Genomic DNA, 20475 nt, shown 5'->3' with positions numbered 1-20475 from the left:
TTTGGCAAAAGTCAAACTGTAAAGCTTTTGAGAGATGTACTCCAATGTGCAGAACAGTTTTATAGTCACCTAGTATGAGGCCGAGAAATAATGCTACTTTTTGCACTTCACATATGGTAGTACAGGCAAATCCATGACAATTCTAAGAGGTTTTCATTGTGCTGATAAATGCTTGATGAGAAAGCAGGTCCTGAGAGTGAATTCAGCAGAAGTGAGGTTATGTAGATTAACCAAAGAGCAGTTATGTATATGTGTATGCCCGTTCATGTTATGTGTTCAAATGCTCCATTTTATAGTCTCTAAATCATGCCTCGTCACTGTTACTTATTAGGTGCACGTGATTCATATTTGCAAAGAGTAACTTCAGAAGATAAAGCTAGAATATTTCACATCACTGCAACTATCGCTTTATCAACTCTACTAACGCACAAATGTTCCTTCTTTTTGAACTTCAGAAAGTTATATTTTCTGTATTTCTAGGTATTAATGAAATTGCCACAGCAATCAAAAGGAGGGCTGAATTATTCAAGGTGCTATCAAAAGCAAGAATATCCATCACTAAGCAATACTGTGGATATTTATTTACCTACTTTTTAAAATTTTTTTTTTTAAGTGAAATTACTGGAGATGTCTGGGTGGCTCAGCCAGTTAAGTGTCTGCCTTCGGCTCACGTTATGATCTCAGGGTTCTGGGATTGAGTCCCATGTCAGGCTCCCTGCTTAGCAGGGAGTCTGCTTCTCCCTCTACCTGCTGCTCCGCCTGCTTACACTCTCCCCCTCTCTCCAATAAATAAATAAAATCTTTTTTAAAAAAAAGAAAAAAAGTGAAACTACTGATATAATTAAAATGCAACTTACAGAAGATTCAGTAAGTCAATTATGTAAGCTTTAGTATGGCCAATAAGAAAGTGATATTTTAAAAAAATTTTTTAAAAAGGGGAGGGGATGTCTAGATGGCTCAATTGGAAGAGCATATGACTCCTGATCTTGGGGTAGGAGTTCAAGCCCAGGTTAGGTGTAGAGATTATCTAAATAAATAAAACTTTAATTTTTTAAATAAATAAAAAAGATAAAATTAAAAAGAAGTGACATTGATAACATAGCACGTGATCTCAATGCCTCTAAGGGAAAAAAAGCACAAAGCATTTTCACTTGAAAAATATATGAATATTATATAAATATAAACAAGAATTAAGAAAATCCTGGTATTTCACAGTCGGCTCTTAGTATTTGATGACCTTATCATTACTTTCCTTTTTTTTTTTTTTTCTTCTTCTCATTTCAGGAGCCTATTAAATATAGAGAACTAAATATACAATAGCCTGATCTGCATTATCTGAGCTTCTAGGACTGAGAACCAGGTCCTAGAAGGGACTACAGAACATAGAGTCAGCAGTATTCTGAGACATACAGGAGAAAAAAAAAAAAAACCTCCTGAAAAACATGGAAGGCACTGTGTTTTTCTGCTGGGAACATCTGATTTCCTGGTCATTTCAGAATTGGAAAGCACCTTCCAAGGTCATAGAACTCAAACATCCTACGATGGCTCCAGATGTCCACACACCCTGACTTCTCAGTCAAGTAGGCATTAGGTTGGTTCTACCTAGGTTTGGCTTTCTCTAAGCCTATCCCAAATTGCAGAGGACTCCAGTTCTATAAAATACATGGAAAAGCCTTTTGGAAATTCAGACATGTAATCAAATCACATTTTATCACAAAAAGTTTTTCTCCAATGGCACTAGACTCTGGTGTGATAAATGCTGCTAAAAATTAGTTACTCATTTAGTAGGGCTTGCACATTTATTTTGCTTCAGAGAAATGGTAATTGCAAAGGAATTTCTTCTTTGCCTTTTAAATTCTATGTCTTTCCTGACCCTTTCACCGTATTTTTTTAAGACGTTATTTATTTGAGAGCGAGAGCGCACACAGCAGTGGGGAGGGGAAGAGGGAGAGGGAGAAGCAGATTCCCCATTGAGCAGGGAGCCCAGGGCAGGCAGATGCTTAACTAACTGAGCGATCCAGGTACCCCCGACACTTTTAATAGTGCACAAACTGGAAATAATCTTTCCTATTCTGAGCATATATTATCCATACATTCCTATGGCATTTTTGGTCCTCTATTTTAGTATTCTTATTTGAGTACATGTCCTTAATTAGACTGGAGGTTTACAACATTTCAGGAGTGCCAGACCCCCAAAACGCATATATGTTTATACTGATACTATTTTGTAAGCATATATTCGGTGGTAACTATAAGCATCTTCAGGCCAGCTACTGTGTCTAATTCATCTTGCTGTTTATCTACCCAGCATAGTGATTTTCACACAGCAAAAACTTCACAAATTTTCACTTAATGAAATGCAGGAATATAGTAGGGTAAAGGCAGAGAAATGTGATGAATTTCTCTAAGGGATGTCTTCACCCCCGAGGTGGGCTGCATATTCTAGAGCAATAAGCGAACATCCTCTTTGAATTGTCTTACGATCCTTCTGAATGTAAAAAAAAAAAAAAAAAGTACAAGTCTCAGGTAGGTCCTAAAAGCATCACTTTAAGTTTACTAATCTTGCTATTTTATAACAGGAAAGAGGTTACAGGACTTCAAACCAGAGCCTTTGGCAGGTAGGTGGGTAATTTGTATCCAGTTAGCTTTAATGACCCTGGACTGTTTTCATTGTATTAACATTTTTAATTACCTTTCATTGTTTCGCACTGACACTGGTCTTTCACTTACAGTAATGAAATAAAATCCCCGTTATAAGGCAAACTTTTTTTCTTTTAATTTGCTATTAAAAATGTTAAGTACATGCTGACAGAAATAATGAAGGAGGTGTATTTGGGGGGGTCTTAGAGAGTAGGATATGATGGAGTGACCAGAAGAAAGAACAGCAGGACATGCGTCTGAGAAGACAGGAGCTATAAGAAGGCTGGAACAGCAAGCTGTTGGGTAAAAGGAGAGGGTCTCTAAGGATACAGGAAAGTAGAAGGGAATAATGAAGGCTGAGTCCAGCTGAATGTGGAAACCAAGTATGACAGTTACTTGGCCTGCAAAGCAGTGGGGAGCCAGGGGAAATTTTCGGGAAGTAAGTGCCATCATGGTCACAGTGACAAGCGAGAAAGGGGATTTTAACAGGGACATTTAGACCTTCATGGAGAAGTGTAGTGACAAAAAGCAGAAATCCAATGAGAGGAAGGTTGCAGTGGTCTACTGATTAAAAGACTAAATGAGGAATTATCCATAATGGCTCATGAGAAATAAATCTCAATGTGTCCAAGAGAAAGTTGAAGCAGGATTTGTGATCATTTAAAAATAAAGAAAGGATGCAGAGGACAGAAGATGGACAACTGCTAAAGCAACAGTGGCCAGAAGGAGCTCTCTGCTCTAGTAAAGATGTATTTTGTTACAACAAAAGAAACCACAGGAAAAAATCCAAGGATTGCTTCCGTTTCAACAGTCCCAACAGTTCTTAATACAGCTTTAGAGGTTGTATCATCTAAAAATGAAAACTGTCCAGAAAATGTAAGACTTAACAAGGGAATATTTTATCAACAGCTTAATGGTTTGTCATGAAAATGACTTATGATAAAATCAGACAACCGGATTTCCAGTTCCACTCTACAGCAATGGAGCCTCAACCTCTCTGAATAGAATTAATACCTACCTTACTTAAACACCTAGTCTTTATTTTTATTTATGTATTTATTTATTTAACACCTAGTTTTTATAAACATCACAGTAAATGATATATGCGTGTATGTCTCTCAAAAGCAATTTTCAGTATTACCATTATAGAATTCACCAGAGCAGAGTATGTTAGGGTTACATATATTGCATTTTACCTGCTGAATTAGTTTCTGAGATATGAAAAATGTAGTGCAATCCTTTTGGCAAGACTGCAGGAGAAAAACATCTGTGTTTATCAGAAGGATGGGATCATGTAACAGAGATACGAGAATGATGGTGCGTGGGGATCCCAGGCACGAAGAGAAAGATGGCATGCCACAGAAGGAAGAAGATGCAAAGGCGTGAGGAAGTAGAGGCGGTGAGAGCACGAACGGAACCCACAGCATACATGGCAGTGGTTGTTCTTCATCCATGATCAGGGAGCACCTGAAGAGAAAAGAAACAGCCCAAGACAGCTGCCTTGCTGTATATTCTTGACCTGCTTCTTGCTCTGCGCTCGCACAGTGCTGCAGGAAGATTCAAGAATGATGTTGGTACTCGCCACTCAGGAGTCCGCTTCGCATTCCAAGCCTGCTCCTGAACGTTACAGTAAAGAAAGATGGAAGCCAAATGCACAATTATTATTTCGGTGCAAGAAGTCTGCTTCCTTTTTCATTTGTGGTTGTAACAGAACTATAAAGGACACAGGAGAGGCTCTTTTCTGTCCCTCCTCAAGCCCGGTGCCTGTGGGATCTGACTAGTTACCTCCCGGTTTCCAGGCATTTGAGTTTCACCAAGCATCCTTCGGACTCTGTCATAAGGCCTAGTTCTCCTAAGGCCAAGCCACTTCCACGTTAAATAGAAGAGTAAGGATAAATGCAAACGGATTTGCAGAGCATCAGCAAAGCCCATTCTGCTAAGGCATCTCAGCTTGAGGTGTCCTCAGCTGCCCATCCTCTCACTTCTAGCCTCCCTCTCCAGACACGGGTGCCGCCAGCTTTCCAAAGTTCACTCTCCTGTCACACTCACTTCTCTAAGTCGTATGTGCTCCTGGGCATAAGAAATCTAGGAAGGAAGAAGGTAAAGAAGTGTCCCTTTGGAGCACAGCATTCTACTTGTTCCGGGTTTTCTCCTACTTGGTAATCAGTCACGTGGTGAGGACACGGTGTCACGGCGGGCATAACAATCCTCTTTATGAGCATGTCTTTCAAGTTCTTCCTACCCTGTCTAGTTGAATCCTCTAACACAGCAGGGTAGCCGGAGGAGTGCTCGCTTTATATCTGGACTGGTATGTTATGGTCTGGGATGCTGAACCTGCTCCAGGCCCAGTCTTTGCAAGAACTGACCATCTACTGACCATCTTCTAACTGGACTCCTGGACCCATGAGCCGTCATGTAATAAGTCCAATGACCCACTTGAGTGACTAGGCCAGCTGAGTTCAGCCCTCCTTGTACGTGCACAGCACAAGACATGCAAGTGAGGCTACCTGGAGGCCACTAGCCCAGCCGGCCACCATCTGAACCTACTATGTCACCCCGGTTGCCACCAGGTGAGGCTGAAGAAATCACCCATTTTAGTCCTGCCCGAGTTCCTGACACACAAAAGCATGAGATTTCATAAAATGGCTGTTACTTCAGTTATGGGTTAGTAATGTGGCAATAGGTAACCCAACAATGCCCCTTCACATTTTACATAAATTGCTACATAATCACAATTCAAACTCATTTTTCATCATTTCCCCTCTTAGCTACACAGAAGTCTCCAGGTACTTTTCTTCCAAGTGATAAGCAACTTGTGCATTTCCCCCAAGAATCTGATATGCAAAGCACATTTCTACTGAGGTCTTAAACAGTTTAAAGCCATATGATGAATTCCCCATGTACGATTCAACAGAATAAATGATGAAAATAGCATGAGTTCAATTTCAAAAGTCAATGGAATGGTGATAGTATTTACAAAGCATGGCCTCCCTAAGTGCTGGTAATAAAAAAAAAAAAAAAAATACACTGGGATACACTTGCACTGCAAAATCTCATCTGCAAACAATAGTACCTTGGATAATTATTAGTGTGTTGCTATTAGAAGGACATCTTGTAAAAGGTTTGGGGAATTTTAATATTACTGTTTTGTATTTGCATCTAACATTCTTAGACAGGTAGATCACTAGGAAAGATGATTTCACTTGATTTTCAGATTAATGATCTATACTAGGTAATATACCAAAATCTATTTTAGTTTAATCTAATTCATAATTTCTTAATAACTCAGGGCCACCCATAAGGCCATCATGATTTCTTTTTTTTTTTTTTAAGATTTTATTTATTTATTTGACAGAAAGAGAGATCACAAGTAAGCAGAGAGGCAGGCAGAGAGAGGAGGAAACAGGCTCCCTGAGGAGCAGAGAGACCGATGCGGGGCTCAATCCCAGGACCCTGGGATCATGACCTGAGCTGAAGGCAGAGGCTTTAACCCACTGAGCCACCCAGGCACCCGGCCATCATGATTTCCGAGTCGCCTCTTTCTAGCCTTTCCATTCTCCTCCCTTGCTGAAGATATGTGAGCTGTAATTTCTTTTGTCTGTGAACGAAACTGCAAAATTTCCATCAACTGTTCTAACTTGCAGTTTATACTCTGTCATCCACCAAAATAAAACAGAGTTATGCTTATTAGAAAGGTTCTAAATTAAGAGTGAGTAGTCACTGGGTGCCTGGGTGGCTCAGTCATTAACATCTGCCTTCAGCTTAGGTCATGGTCTCAGGGTCCTGGGATTGAGACCCACATGGGGCTCCCTGCTCAGCAGGAAGCCTACTTCTCCCTCTGCCCCTCCCCCTGCTTCTATTCCCTCCTGTGTCTCTCTCTGTCAAATAAATAAATAAATTCTTAAAAAAAAAAAAAAAAAAAAAGAGTGAGTAGTAACTGAGTGAGGAAGGTTTTTCCACACCAAAAAGCTTGCAGTGAATTCAGTGAATTTACATTGCTATGAGGCCTCTTTTGTTCAACCTTTAGATATTGGTTTGGGACTTAGAAACTGGAGGTAGTAGTGAATAGTGATTATGGTGAAATATGAGATGTGGTTATGGTCATTGATTTATTTTATATCTTTTATTCTTATTTGCAGCAGTAATACAGCATAGGGAGCAATAAGCATTGTTTTGGCAATAGGTGAGAAATACACTACCTGTATCATGCAGTATTTAAGAACATGGACACAGATCAAAATAAATTAGTACCGAAGGGATTTAATACAGCACATCAATTACAGACTAATAAACTATTCTGCATAGTTCAAGACCTCCACTTTAATTTTTTTTAATATTTGTGGACTAGAAGCAGCTGAAATAATCACTTCAGTTTTCTACTTCATGTTTACCATGAGTTCTAAACAGCGCACATCTGCCCCCTGCTCACCATGCACCCACATACACCACACAACCACCCACAAAAACTTGTGTCATTCGTGGAACCAGTCTGAACCCTCAAGACACTGGAATACAATCTTCAAAGGCAGTAAATGTGAAGTAAATCCAATTGAAAAAAAATCTAAAACTGGGCATTCCAGTCCCTTCAGAGAGCACGGAAGCAAATGTAGCCCAAATTAGCCTCCCCTTAAGGACACCAGTCTAGTTTTCAGCAGAAACAAACTACTTCCACTACAAGCATCCAGTCTGTTACACCCATTATTTAAATGAACTTGGGAAATGATGACACACACCTTTCTGTCCCTCCTCATCAGCTCTGAATTTCGAGGGGCAAAGGAAGTGGAATGCATGCTTAATTGAGGCAGTAAATACAAGGCTGTAGCAGATTGTTTTACTGTTAAATACAGTAATGAGTTTTTAATGGCTGCTGTCCAAAATTACACTGGAGAAAAATGGTTTATTAGTAATAATAATAGCTGGCACTTTTATCTTCAAAGCACTTTACAAATATTAGCTCATTAATCCTCCAACTGCCACTGGGAGGCAATGGTAAATGTTTCTTCCCTCGGTTTACAGTTGGGAAAACAGGAAAATAGAGGTAGTAACCAAGTTTTCCAAAAGCAGTTTCAGGTATAAAGGTCAATTTCCAATTCAAACAACTCATATAATGTTTTTTGTAGTTTTTTGAGTTTATTAACACAACCAAAATCTGCACATAAACTATCCATCTATTCATTTTCTTTGCTGCACAACCTGGCATTGGGATTGGTGACTCCAATGGCCAGCTGGGTGCTCTTTCCACAATGGCTCTGTGGTTCTTGGAAGAGACATTGTGCACGGTCAGAACTGTTGCACACCAGTGGTCCTTCAAGCTCCTTGGCCTTGTGGACAAGGAACTTCTGGAAACCGCTGGGCAGCATGTGCTTTGTTTTCTTGTTGCTTCTGTAACCAATGCTGGGCATCAAGATCTGGCCCTTGAATCCTCTGTGCACCCTACTGTCAATGCCTTTGGGCTTCTGCCAGTTGAGGTTATTTTGTTTTGTTTTGTTTTTAGATTTTTATTTTTTTGACAGAGAGAGAGCAAGAGAGGGAACACAAGCAGGGGGAATGGGAGAGGGAGAAGCAGGCTTCCCACTGAGCAGGGAGCCCTATGTGGGGCTCGATCCCAGGACTCTGGGATCATGACCAGAGCCAAAGACAGATGCTTAATGACAGAGCCACCCAGGCGCCCCTAATTTTGACATATAGGTCTGATGGATGCTGGATGAATTTCTTGGGCCTTTTTTCTTTATTTTTTTAAGATTTTATGTATTTAATTGAGAGGGAGAGTGAAAAAGAGAGAGAGAGAACAAGCAGAGGTGGGGTAGAGGGAGAGAAAAAGAAAAGCAGACTCCCCGCTGAGCAGGGAGCCCTACTTGGGGCTCAATCCCAGGACCCAGAGATCATGACCTGGGCCACCCAGGTGCCTCTTTTGGTAACTTTTTTAATGATCTTGGGCTTCACCAGAAGTCTGAGGGTGGCCATGATGCCGGGTAGGTGATGGCTGTTATCTCCACAGAGAGGACAATTTTTTTTTATCAATTTTTATACATAATTGGATGGCATTCACTGTGAGGACTGCCAGCCCCGTTTTGAAGGATTAGTGGTTAAGGTCAAATCCAGTTTATTTGAACCTGATTCACAAAAGCACACATGAGTTGTATCCAAATTGCTCAATGGTGGTCCTTTAGTATTATTTCAAGCAAGTCAACTGTGTTAAAAAAAATCCAGCCAAATCAATTACATGCAGAAGCTTCTATGCATGGAAAAAGTGGTCTGTTGAGACCCTTTGAAATGTAGTCCCACTGAGAATTAATTGCTAGAAGTTACAAAGCAAAATGGAATCAAGGTCAAACTTAAACATCTTTATTTGGGCTTTCTATTTTTATTCATTCACTCAGATCTCCTGTATGGAAAATAGTATATATCTCAGATTAGTGAACAATAATAAATAATCCAAAGAGTCTACCATTCATTCTGTTGTACTTGACAGATGTTAAAATTGTTATTATTTTTGTTTGTTTGCTTACTACTGTGGGCAATGTTTTCAATTTCTTGCCATTGTACAATGTCTTAAATATTTTAATCTAATAAATGAATTCTCCACTATGTCACCAGATGCAGTTTACAGAACAAGTTTAGAAAGTCTCTGGATTTATAACACAAAAACAAACATATTTCTTGAGAAGCAAAGTACTGCACTCTAGAGAAGCAGACATGGGTCAGACAAAAGTCCTGTAGCAAATCCAGTCCATCAAGTCCAAGGAAACGAGACTGGCTGTCTACCCAAAGCAGAAAGCAAACATTTTTGTCTTTATAGAAAAAAGAGCTGGAATTGCTCAGCGTCTGAAAATGCCACTTATATTTTGCACACTAAAAGATAATAATAGCATTTACTTCTAAATACCCCAAACCAAAACATCAAATACCTCTCAAAATCCCAAATATATTGACCTTGCCTAGAACAGCATTGATTTTTTTTTCCTTCAAAGCCGTATCATAATTGACAGCTGTTAATAAAGATAGTGCCATCATGATGAGAGGTGTCATTTTCAAGAACAGTCAGGCTGGTATATGACATCTGCCATTGCTAACTATTTCTGTCTTAATCTGGAGTGGCAGATACTCACACCTTTGTGGAAATGCCAACCGTGTAATGCAATTGGTTATATATAACACCCAGACGTGAGGGAAATCCATGCATATTGATATGACAGAGCATCGGAAATATTTCTGCCAAGAAATAAGAAATGGTAATGAGGACAAGCAAAAGCTTTGGGGAGGGTAAAAGTTGAATTTTACATATACTGGTGCCCAGGGACAACTTTAGGAAGAATCAGGCACCAAATGTTTTCATGACAAGATTTTGGAGTAAACACAAATGTCCTCCTCTCCCACTGTATCTCCCACATGAAGTCCCTCACAATTAATCTTTCATATTAAAGCTTTTAAGTAGTCTTTTTAAATGCTGCCATTCCTGAGGTAAGTATGCATCTTCATCTGATACCTTAAGAAGAATCCTTCGTTTCTCTTTTACCACATGTCTGACTGAGAGTGAGACACAGAACAGGTAAATCTGGGTAAACCACAGAGACAGGTGCTAGCTCTGATGAGGACTATACGAGAGATTCCTGCTCATCGAGAGGGCACTGATGGATGCTGCACACCTGGAAAATGGAGTCCAAGAGAAAAGAGAAAGGACATGCAAAGGACTAAATGTTTGAGTCTCCCCCAAAATTCATACATTGAGACCCAAATCCCAATGTGATGATATTTGGAGCTACGACCTCTGGTAGGTCATTAGTTCATGAGGTGAAGCTCTCATGAGGGGGATTAGTTCCCTGATAAAGGAGACCCCAGAGAGCTTTCTTGTGCTCCTTCTGCCATTCTTTTTTTTTTTTTTTAAGATTTTATTTATTTATTGGACAGAGATCGCAAGTAGGCAGAGAGGCAGGCAGAGAGAGATGAGGAAGCAGGCTTCCTGCTGAGCAGAGAGCCTGATGGCAGGCTCCATCCCAGGACCCTGGCTGGGATCATGATCTGAGCTGAAGACAGAGGCTTTAACCCACTGAGCCACTCAGGCGCCCCTCCTTCTGCCATTCTTGTTGGGAAGATACAAAGAGAAGTCAGCCCAGAAGAAGGCCCTCACAAGAAAACTATGCTGGCCCCTTGATCTCAGATTATCAGGCTCCAGAACCACAGGAAATAAATTTCTTGTTGATAAGCCACTCTGCTGTGGTACTTTGTTACAGCACCCTGACCTGACACAGGGTGCAGAAGGTGCATGAGAGACTCAAAGGGAGCACAGGGTAGCAGTTAGGGGCTTGGGGTGGGACTCAAATGCTTTGAGTTTGAGTACAGGTGAGTCCTGGCTCTGACACTTCTAAGCCATAGAGACCCTGGACAAAAAGAAAGCCCTCTACGTCTATGTCATCCAGCCTAAAAGATTATAAGAATTGCATTTCACACAATTCACTGATGCAGAGAATGCAAAATATATCATAAACATTCAGTAAGTGGTAGCTACTTAAGCATCAGCCTGGTACAGTCTTAGTCCTGTCTCTAGTATCCTGTCTCTAGTGTCTAGTCCATATCTCATAGGATCTTCAATCAATCAATTAATCAATCAGTCAATCAATGTATCATAGAATTAAATAAGTTATGGAAAATCAGAGTTCCTTATCTTTGGGCAGGGCTGCATTCAGCCTTGGAAATATAACTGGTAATGTTTTCAGTATTTCCCCTAGATTCATTACATCCTTCAGTTTATACATTAACTCTGATTTTTAAAAATTTTTTAATTATTATTATTTTTTGTTTGTTTCATATAAGAAAATCTAGGGATGCCTGGTAGTGCAGTCGGTTAGGTGACTGACTCTTGGTTTTGGCTCAGGTCATGAGTCGACCCCACTCTGGGCTCTGTGCTCAGCACGGAGTCAGCTTGGGACTCTCTCTCCCTCTCTCTCTACCCTTCCCCCATCGACTCTCTCTCTCTCAAATAAATAAGTAAATCTCAAAAAAGTAAGTCAGTAAATACGAAAATCTAAAAGCAGTAGTGTGGGCTAAGAGCTGGATTGCAAATCAGGGTATCTGAGTCTTAATTCTGGTTTCACCCATGCCTACCCAGCTCTTAGACCCTGCTTGTCATTTCATCTATGAAATGGGCTAACAACTTGTTCCTCTTTGTCCATCTTGTCACTGTAAAAGCCAAGCAAGATGATATGGAAAAAAAAAAAAAAATCTCTAAAATGCTGAAAACATCCAAATATTGTAAGACATGACAGTTTTTTAAAAGAAGTCTGCAAAAATAACCTTTTGAATGGACGGAATGTCATCAGAAAAGGTCTTCCCTTTGAAATTTTGCATGAGATGTGTTGTTTCCTTTGAACAAATCAGTACACAAAACATCCCATAATAAGCTGATATTCTGTCACTTTACATTCTTTAGCAAAGGTCTTCGATGCAACAACGAACTGAATTCACAATCAACTCTAACTGTATCAAATGATCAAAAATCACTACATTTTTCTTACCCATTTGCCTTCCATTACACTGTGAATTACATCCCTTAGCCCCAGGGAACACGAATGCCTCATTATCAGTGTGCTACCAATGCATGCCTGATTATTGCCTTATCCTCTCCACCCTGATACCACTATGCCAAAGGAGAGGGATATCCCTCCGGAGATTCGAACGTCCAGGTCACAGTGACTTTAAGCTGTCAGACTGTTATTTGAGGGTATCTCCACTTCACAGGCATTAACATCTGCAATCTTTAGCATCAGATTTACCACTTACAGCAAAAGCTTTAGTTAGGGAAGAACCTCTGCTAAAAATGCAAACCTGTTACCACAGAAGCTATAATATGCCTTTTGCACCAGTCTCTCTGCTGTCTCAGCTCTCTTCTTGGAAAGAGATTATACAGGAGAATGGATAGAACTGTCTAGAAGTTTGGAGACTGCCGCTGAAACCCACCTCTGAATGGGAGCATGCCCAGCTAGGGCAATGAAAGGACAGAGAATGATAAAGGTAAGTAGAAGATGGTTCAGAACACAAATTTAATGATTTTCCGTATTGCCCTACTTTTGGCAATTCAGACTTTCTCCTTCCCCATTACCTGCGTTCCGTAAATTTTACGGCTCAAGGTGTGTGCTGGATAGTCTTCATTAACCTGCCAGATTCCAATCCATTCTCCACCCTCTTCCATCCCACTCTGTGCAGAAGGAACCCTCTCCACAGACCACCTCTCCCAGGCTCCCCTGCCATCAGACTCCTGGTCAGTTCAGCCACTCCAAGGAAGGAAGAGAAGATCTGCATCTGCCACTTAGCTGTGGCTGTTTCTCTACAGGTCCTGGCTGGCAGCCTCTCCCAGGGCTACTGCTCTCACCTCCTTAGCAACTACTCTTGTCCGTCTTGGATGACGGGCAATAACGGCTCTTCAGCAGCCCTTGTCAGTTTCCCTCAGGCCTGTCCAAAAAGATGTGGTTCCTTCTTGAAACTCCCTTCAATTGCCTCTTTGAGTATGCTTATACATAGGAAAAAAAACAAAAGTGAAAGCAAGAGGAGACCAACTCTTACCAGAGAAGACACAGAGCTCTAAGTCCTTTAAAACAGTCAAGGGTACACACTACCCACTTCCAGTCAATGGTTCTCTCTGGACACTCTGGTTCAATACTGTGAGAACATCAAGTTTTGAAAGATAAGGCAGGAGTATGGATTTTTATGTGAAAGCCTTGGGTTTTAAATATTGGCTGAAATACTTCTTAAACACTCCTTGGGCCAAATAAAACACACACGGAGGCTAGGTTCAGTCCAAAAGACATTAGTTTGGATCCTAAATAGACTATGGTTCCTCTTCTTTGGGGCGGGGGGGAGTTAAGCTTTTTGTTGCAATGCATAATTATAAGAAAGGTGGAAATTCACATCTATACAACTTTTTTCTTACACAACTACTTAGTCCTAAAAAAATAATTCTCTATCTCCCTTGAAATCTCAAGGCAAAAGCGAGAAACACTCAGACTCGAAAGTCACAGGAATCTTGGTGTCTGGGTCTGTTCTAAATGTATGAATCTAATCAAATCATTTAATTTCAATATGGCTCACTCCATTCATCTGCAAAATCAGGATAATGACTTCTTTCCTACCATCTTCACAGAGACATTTGGCTGAGAAATGAAATAATACACAGTAAATGAAAAGTGCATTTGAGCTCTTCAGAGAATAAAATGGTGTTTAAACCAAAGGGATTAGTAAGAAAAACCTCAGAGGTTTGCCAAAGCTTTCTTTTTTTATCTTTTCCAACCATGTTTCATGACACCAAGGTAACTCCAAGTCAAGGCCAACATGATCTTCAAGAGCATCTACCCCAATCTAAGTTGGTGGTCCTCACCTCCCCCGGTACATTACTCTCACCAGAAGCTTTCAAAAATTCCACAAGTCTTAGTCATGATCCCCAGGGATTCTGGTGGAATTCATTTGGGTTGGTAGTTTGTTTGTTTTTTTTTTTAAGATTTTAATTATTTATTTGACAGATAGAAAACACAAGTAGGCAGAGAGGCAGGTAGGGAGGGAGAGGGGGAAGCAGGCCCCCTGCTGAGCAGAGAGGGTGATTTAGGGCTCCATCCCAGGACCTGAGCCGAAGGCAGAGGCTTTAACCCACTGAGCCACCCAGGTACCCCTGGGTTGGTAGTTTTAAAAGGATCTACAGGTGATTCTCCTTTCTGTGCAACCTGAGAACCAGTAAGTACTCTTGGGATCTTTCAAATACATGGGACAATCACTACTACTATATGTGAGCATGACTGACATAGGTATCAAGAATTTTCCATTTGACTATGCCATGATGATGGTACACACTTATTCACATGCATAGGGATACACACACACACACACACACACACACACACACCTATCTTTATCCATTCATACATTGAATATGGAATAGATGGATAATTATTATAATTAAAAGCCAGAATTCTTTTTAAAGGTTTTATCTATTTATTTGACAGAGATCACAAGTTGGCGGAGAGGCAGGCAGAGAGAGAAAGGAGGAAGCAGGCTCCCCGAGGAGCAGAGAGCCTGATGTGGGGCTCAATCCCAGGACCCCACGATCCTGACCCGAGCCAAAGGCAGAGGCCCAACCCACTGAGCCACCCAGGCACCCAAAAGCCAGAATTTTTTGAGTGCTTAGTAAGTTCTACTAAGCTGTCTATAAAACTTGCCCCATATAGCATTCACAATAATGCACACAAGCTGGGCATGGATATTAACCTCCACTCCATAGAAGAAATCAGTGTTCAATTAAAATGACGTAGTCCAGTTCATACACCAAGGAGTTAGCAGACTCTGATGTGGTACCCAGGCAGCCTGATTACTATAGCCAGTATACCAGTTTGCTTCCCACTGTGCCAGACAATATAAGGTTTATGAGATGCATAAAATAGAATGTGTGCCCTCAAGAATGTTAATATATGAGCAGGGAATTTTCATGCACACTAAAATTCCAGGTTAGATGGGAAAGTGGTACACTATAGTCCCTGGAGTTAGGAAGAGTTGGATTAGAAGATGGGCAGCTGATGGTTTTGCTTAGCTCCTACTTTGCAACTATGGGGAAAACAAGATGCACCTAAACATCAGAAAGAATTATTAAGAACACCAGGAAAAGAAACCCTGCTTAAAGAGAGTACATTTATATAGTTGCCCTATTCAATACATTTATTATTACCATCATCTGCCAGCATCATCTGGATTGGATAATCTACACCTTTTTAAAAATTTACCTACATTGTCAGTTCAACCAGCAAACCACAATTTCTGAAGAATTCATCTCAGTTCAAACTCTCTGATTCTTATAGAAAAATTATGTATAAAGATACATATAAATTTTGTATAAATGAAAAATTATATATAAATATGCACATAAACACAAACATATTCCTAATAATTTGATTTCCAAAGAGATAAACAAGTTGTAATCTGTTGGTAGGTACAAGCTAATATAAAAATGAAAAGAACATTTTTTCACAGAAAATTTCAAAAACTGAAAACAGAATATGCATTCTCTTTGTGTTTTTATTATCTAAACACAATAGGAAGGTAAGTAGGATCGTTTTTTATCCACAATACATAAAATCTCAATTAGTTATGGTCTATTTGTGCACTGACTAAAAACATTCGTTAACAAAACAGAATTTTCTAGTTTACTGGATAAATATACCAGAAGAAATTGCAGAATAATGTTAGGTTGCCAGGCAACCACAGCTCTACTCCCTCTTGTTTGTGATCAATCCAACTCATTCATCAAGCTTCCTATCCTAGTGCTAGAGAATTCCAACCAATTTGTTTCTTGGGAAAATTATAGTGACTTTCGGTAACACAATAACACTTTTATTCTCAGAAGATAAACTTAGATGTTCTTTCGATCAAAGCAATGTGTTACTTCATTATTCTCTACATGGTGCTAATGAGAAAGCTATAATTAACTAACTACACTATTGCGACACACATACAATAAACTGCAGTAATTAGTAATGTTTAAGGTGTTAACCAGCCTCCAACATTAGAAAATACAGAATCTTTCCTCCAATAAAGATGTAGAGAAAGGAGAAAGCACCATATCTAATTAAATTGGGAACTGTTTCCATTCTCCTTCGCACCCCAAGAGAGGGAGAGGCATGGTCGCCAAAATGTGAGATTTCACTTCAGTAGCAGAGAAAATGGCTCAATGCCAATTCTACTTGTAGGTAGACATAAAATGCTGGTGAATAATGTAATCTTTTCTTTGAAAGAATGCTTAGCACAATATTTTTCCAGGAATGAATAGAAAGAATATTATGCTTTCACTCATTAGCTGTGTTAACTTAGCATATTGTATGTAAATCACCATAATAATTGCATTCTCTTCAGACTGAATTAGTTAGTTACAATGAAGCTGTAATCAAAATGTTCATAATTGAAAATATAGTATTCTCGGTCTCGGTTTGAAAAAATAACAAGCAACACTGATTGAATCAGATAATACAGCACATCACTGAAAACAGCCTTAGTATAGAGACAACTTCCTCCTCTAGCTTATACCTTTGCATGTCAATTAGCTCCCCAAATTCAGGAGGCAGTTCCTCCAGATCTGTCACAGTTTTCTATGTCACCCTTTGTCTTTGGCCTAACTGAAGCTTTCCATGTGCTTTACTGCTTAGATTTTCCGGGGGAAAATACAAAAGAGTGAAAAGCTAAATTTTTGTTTCTAAAATGTGTTAGACTCCATGGCACTGTTGGCTGTGATAAATCAAAGGGCAAAATAATTTCCAACAAATGAAACATTTAATGCCAATGCTCCTGGGAAACAATATGTAAATGATCACATGAATTTCAGGCAAGCTGTCACACTAATTCCTCAAGGTACCTTTTAAAGATGACATACTCACTGTGAAGAAGGGTGTATTGTCATGCAAAAGTCAAACTTAAAGCAATACTCTACTATCTGAATTGATATTCATTCCGTCAAATCTGAAGCCATCCAGCCCCCTCTATTACTTAATTTTCCTTTATAAAATTAAAAACAGCAACAACAAAACCTAGCAGAATCATAAATCAGTCTTGATCATTACTCTTATTTAATTCTCCATTTAAAAAATGAACCACACGAATTATTTCAACAAAGCAATTTTGGGTCAAACAACCTATCTTCAAAATTTTCAAAAGTAAGCTATATCTTATCCAGCAAATATTTTCTGAAGTCAGGTCTATTTTGTGAAAGTCTTAAGGAACTTTGTGATGGGAACATATGTCCAGTTTTACTTGCTTCAGATCCACCAAGACACGACTACATTTTAATAAGCAAATGATATTTTTAAACTGTACTTAAAACCAATCCAGCAAATGGGATTATTTAAAGGTAATAAATACATTATGGGTAATATCAAATCCTGTCATTATTACAATTAGGTCCATGGATGTTTTGCTCATCACCAGGTAAGCTGCAGCACATAATAAAACCATGAGGTAGCAATAAACACCTGCAGTCTTTTCTCTAAAGGACCCATAAGCATAGATGCAATATAAGAGAACAATATAAAAAACATGTATTAATTATCACAATCCTACTCTTCTGCAGTGATGTGGGTAAAAACATGCCCAGAAAGAGATGTTTAATGAACTGCCATAGCCAGTACTCACACCTGCCAAGAAATAACTATTTGTCTCCATTTATTCCCTCACAATATTCAGGAGCTCAGGAGGAATGATGATACACTATCCTCTGCCTTCACTAGAGGTAAATACACCACAGCACTTAAGGCCATAAAATGGAAACCTGGGTTATACACTAGACTCTACAACCAAGTTCAATTATGAAAGCCATAGGGTGGTTCCTCACAAGAGACTGAAATTAAAACAAACCTAACTGGAATATCAGCCTGTGAAAGAGGAAATAGAGTCTCACGCACAAAGCTGCAGAATAAACTCTTTTTTTCCCCACCTTATCACTAAGTTTTCCCAAATAGCTTTCTAAGCTTCTCTCTCCATCCATGTACTGACAAGCCAACATGACCAGCAGTTGGTCAGTTTATATCTTCTAATCTGCTGCAATCCAATGCTATGTAGGAGTTGTACGGGGCAGTAATATTTAATATCCACTGATATTCTTCAAAATTCGAAAACATAGTATTTTGCCTTATATAAAGATGCGAAGAAATGAGAATGCACCGTATCTAATTAAATTGAGGATTAGTTAATAATAACAGTAACGCCATCAGCAACCATAAGTAAATTAGGGTGTTTATTCAGCATAAACACGAAACTAAACTGCCTTCTTGGATTATCTCATTCCAGTCCCGAAAAAACCTAATAAGCAAGGTATGATATTACCGCTATTATTAAAAAGGGGAAACCGAGGCACGGAGTAGTTAAACGGCCTGCCCAAAATCACACATCACGGAGACGCCGGAGCTGCAAATGAAACCCACCTGGGAGCCTCGAGAGACTGCCTCGAGCGAGCCCAGGTGGCTCACCAGTTGCCCACCTCCCGCGCGCACGCGCACATGCCCCCCACAGCCACCACCGGCGTTCCAGAGAGCGCGCCGTCGCGCACGCGCGTGCCCAGGGGGCCACTTGCCGGGTCCGGGGGCTCCTCGGAGGCTTGCAAGGGCGGGGCCGAACCCCAGCACCCCTAGCATAGGGCTGAGCCGCAGGGCTCCCTCCCGGTCGCGCCGCCCTGCTGTGCCACTAGACACCTGCCCTCCGCCGCTCGCCGTCCACCCCCTCCCCTGCCCGCCTTCCTAGCTGACAGACGGACCACCCACCCCGCGCTCGCCCCAAGGCGCGGTTCCAGGCGTGGGTACCTGGGCCCGCGCGACAGCGGCTTCTTCGGCCCTTCGGTTTTCGCAGGAATTCCTCAGCCCTGCCCTGACTGAGAAAGTGCTGCTCACCCGGCGTGCAAGAGGAGTGGGAATCAAGGGGCCGGCGTTCCCCAGCCTCCAGGCTCCAATCCCTGCTCTCCAAATTAATCACTTTCTCCCTCCCCACGCACACTCTCACTCAAAAAAAAAAAAAAAAAAAAAAAAAAAAGGATAGAGAGGCACAAAGAAGAAGGGACCATCCGTGACTGGCATCTCTAGCTCCCCCAGCTCAGCTACCAAGGAGCCATGGCAACCACGCCCCCGGCCTGGCCTCTAGCCCCCACGGTGCAACTCCTAAATCTCCCCGTTTTCTTGCCGTCCCCCCGCCCCCCACAACCTGCTGTCTACAGATTTCCGTTTTCAAGGCGGCAGCGTATACCGAACCCCAACCAGTTCCTGGAATCCTCCCCTGAAAATGGGAGCAAGATAGGGGCGGGGTGGGGTGCGGGAAAGAATATAGCCCTACGACCCAAAAGATGGTCAGGGGCAGGGAAGAGAGCCACCAGGACTGACCCCAAACCCAGGTAGACCTCAGACCCCCTACTGGAGAGAGGGCTGCCATCTCCAGGAGGGTTTGGAATGCTCGCCAGAGGGTCAGGGGGCGCGGGGCCGGGGGAGGGGGTGGTTGCTGGAGAAAAGACATAGGTTAACCTACCCGTAACCACGCGGAGAAAGTGGGAGCTGGAGGATTCGTGTAGCGGGTTCAGCCTACCCGGCCGAAACGGAGCTGCTTGAATCCAGACTCAGCCACCAGGGGGCGGGGCTGGGAAAGGGGGCGTCTCTTCCCGGGTTAGGGCTGAGGGACCCGGGACCACCCCACTTTAGGCAAGGATGGAGCCCTGAATGCGCACCATTTCCTATCCACAGTGAGCTGACCCCTCCCAGCAGCATACTCTTAATCCTTAATCCGCTCGTCCATCACGCCCAAAGAGTTGGCTACCCCTAGAACTGGGGGAAGCCGTAGGGCTAGCAAAACAGATGCGAATTAACCCCCACCCAGACACACCTGAGCCGTCTTTGGCTTTGGATCTGTTCCGTACCTTCCTCCAGGGAAACTTCTCCCTCTAGCTGACTTGCTGCGGGAGAGGGACGTGCGATGTCCAGAAGCTCCGGGCGGAACCAAGGGAGTTTACTGCCGGCCGCTTGCAGCTGATCCCCACGCGGATCTGCCGGCTGAGATCCCGCCCTATCCCTCCCGCCGCTGGCGGTGGCCGCGAGAACGCCCGACCTGTTCTGGCTTGCGCGGGGATCCACGCCCTCCGGGCAGAGGCTGGCTAGCGCCTCCCCGCTCGTGCTGGGTTCTGCTCCGCCACCCCTCACCCACGCCGCTTATTTTCCCTCCCTTTGCACACTCCTTTAGGACCGGGAGAGCTACAGGCTTTTAAGACTCTTATCTCATGGAGAAAGGAAAGGACTAAGCCAAAACTTCCCTCGTCATATTCAACATCTATGGTCAAAAGAG

The 20475-nt window shown here is 41.6% G+C and overlaps 1 protein-coding gene and 1 pseudogene across 18 annotated transcripts in view; both read right to left on the bottom strand.

Moving 5' to 3' along the window:
* Nucleotides 1–20232, bottom strand: part of CHL1 (cell adhesion molecule L1 like) — a 218951-nt gene extending 198719 nt beyond the window's left edge. For 4 of the 18 annotated variants that reach the window (XM_059161520.1, XM_059161528.1, XM_059161525.1 and 1 more), the window contains exon 1: nt 20054–20232. The gene's annotated coding sequence lies outside the window, so the exon portion shown is untranslated. Of the gene's footprint in view, nt 1–18581; nt 18700–18956; nt 19144–19668; nt 19756–20019 lie in introns of those variants that run through there. The other 14 variants (XM_059161517.1, XM_059161535.1, XM_059161534.1 and 11 more) reach the window with 10 other exon arrangements.
* LOC131824147 (large ribosomal subunit protein eL32-like) lies at nt 7809–8604 on the bottom strand (annotated as a pseudogene).
* Nucleotides 20233–20475: the final 243 nt, after the last annotated feature.

Source organism: Mustela lutreola, chromosome 2 (genome assembly GCF_030435805.1).
Source record: "Mustela lutreola isolate mMusLut2 chromosome 2, mMusLut2.pri, whole genome shotgun sequence".
In the NCBI taxonomy this organism is placed as follows: Eukaryota; Metazoa; Chordata; class Mammalia; order Carnivora; family Mustelidae; genus Mustela; species Mustela lutreola.
The sequence above is the reverse complement of the archived record's forward strand: the minus strand, read 5'-3'. Positions and strand labels throughout refer to the sequence as shown.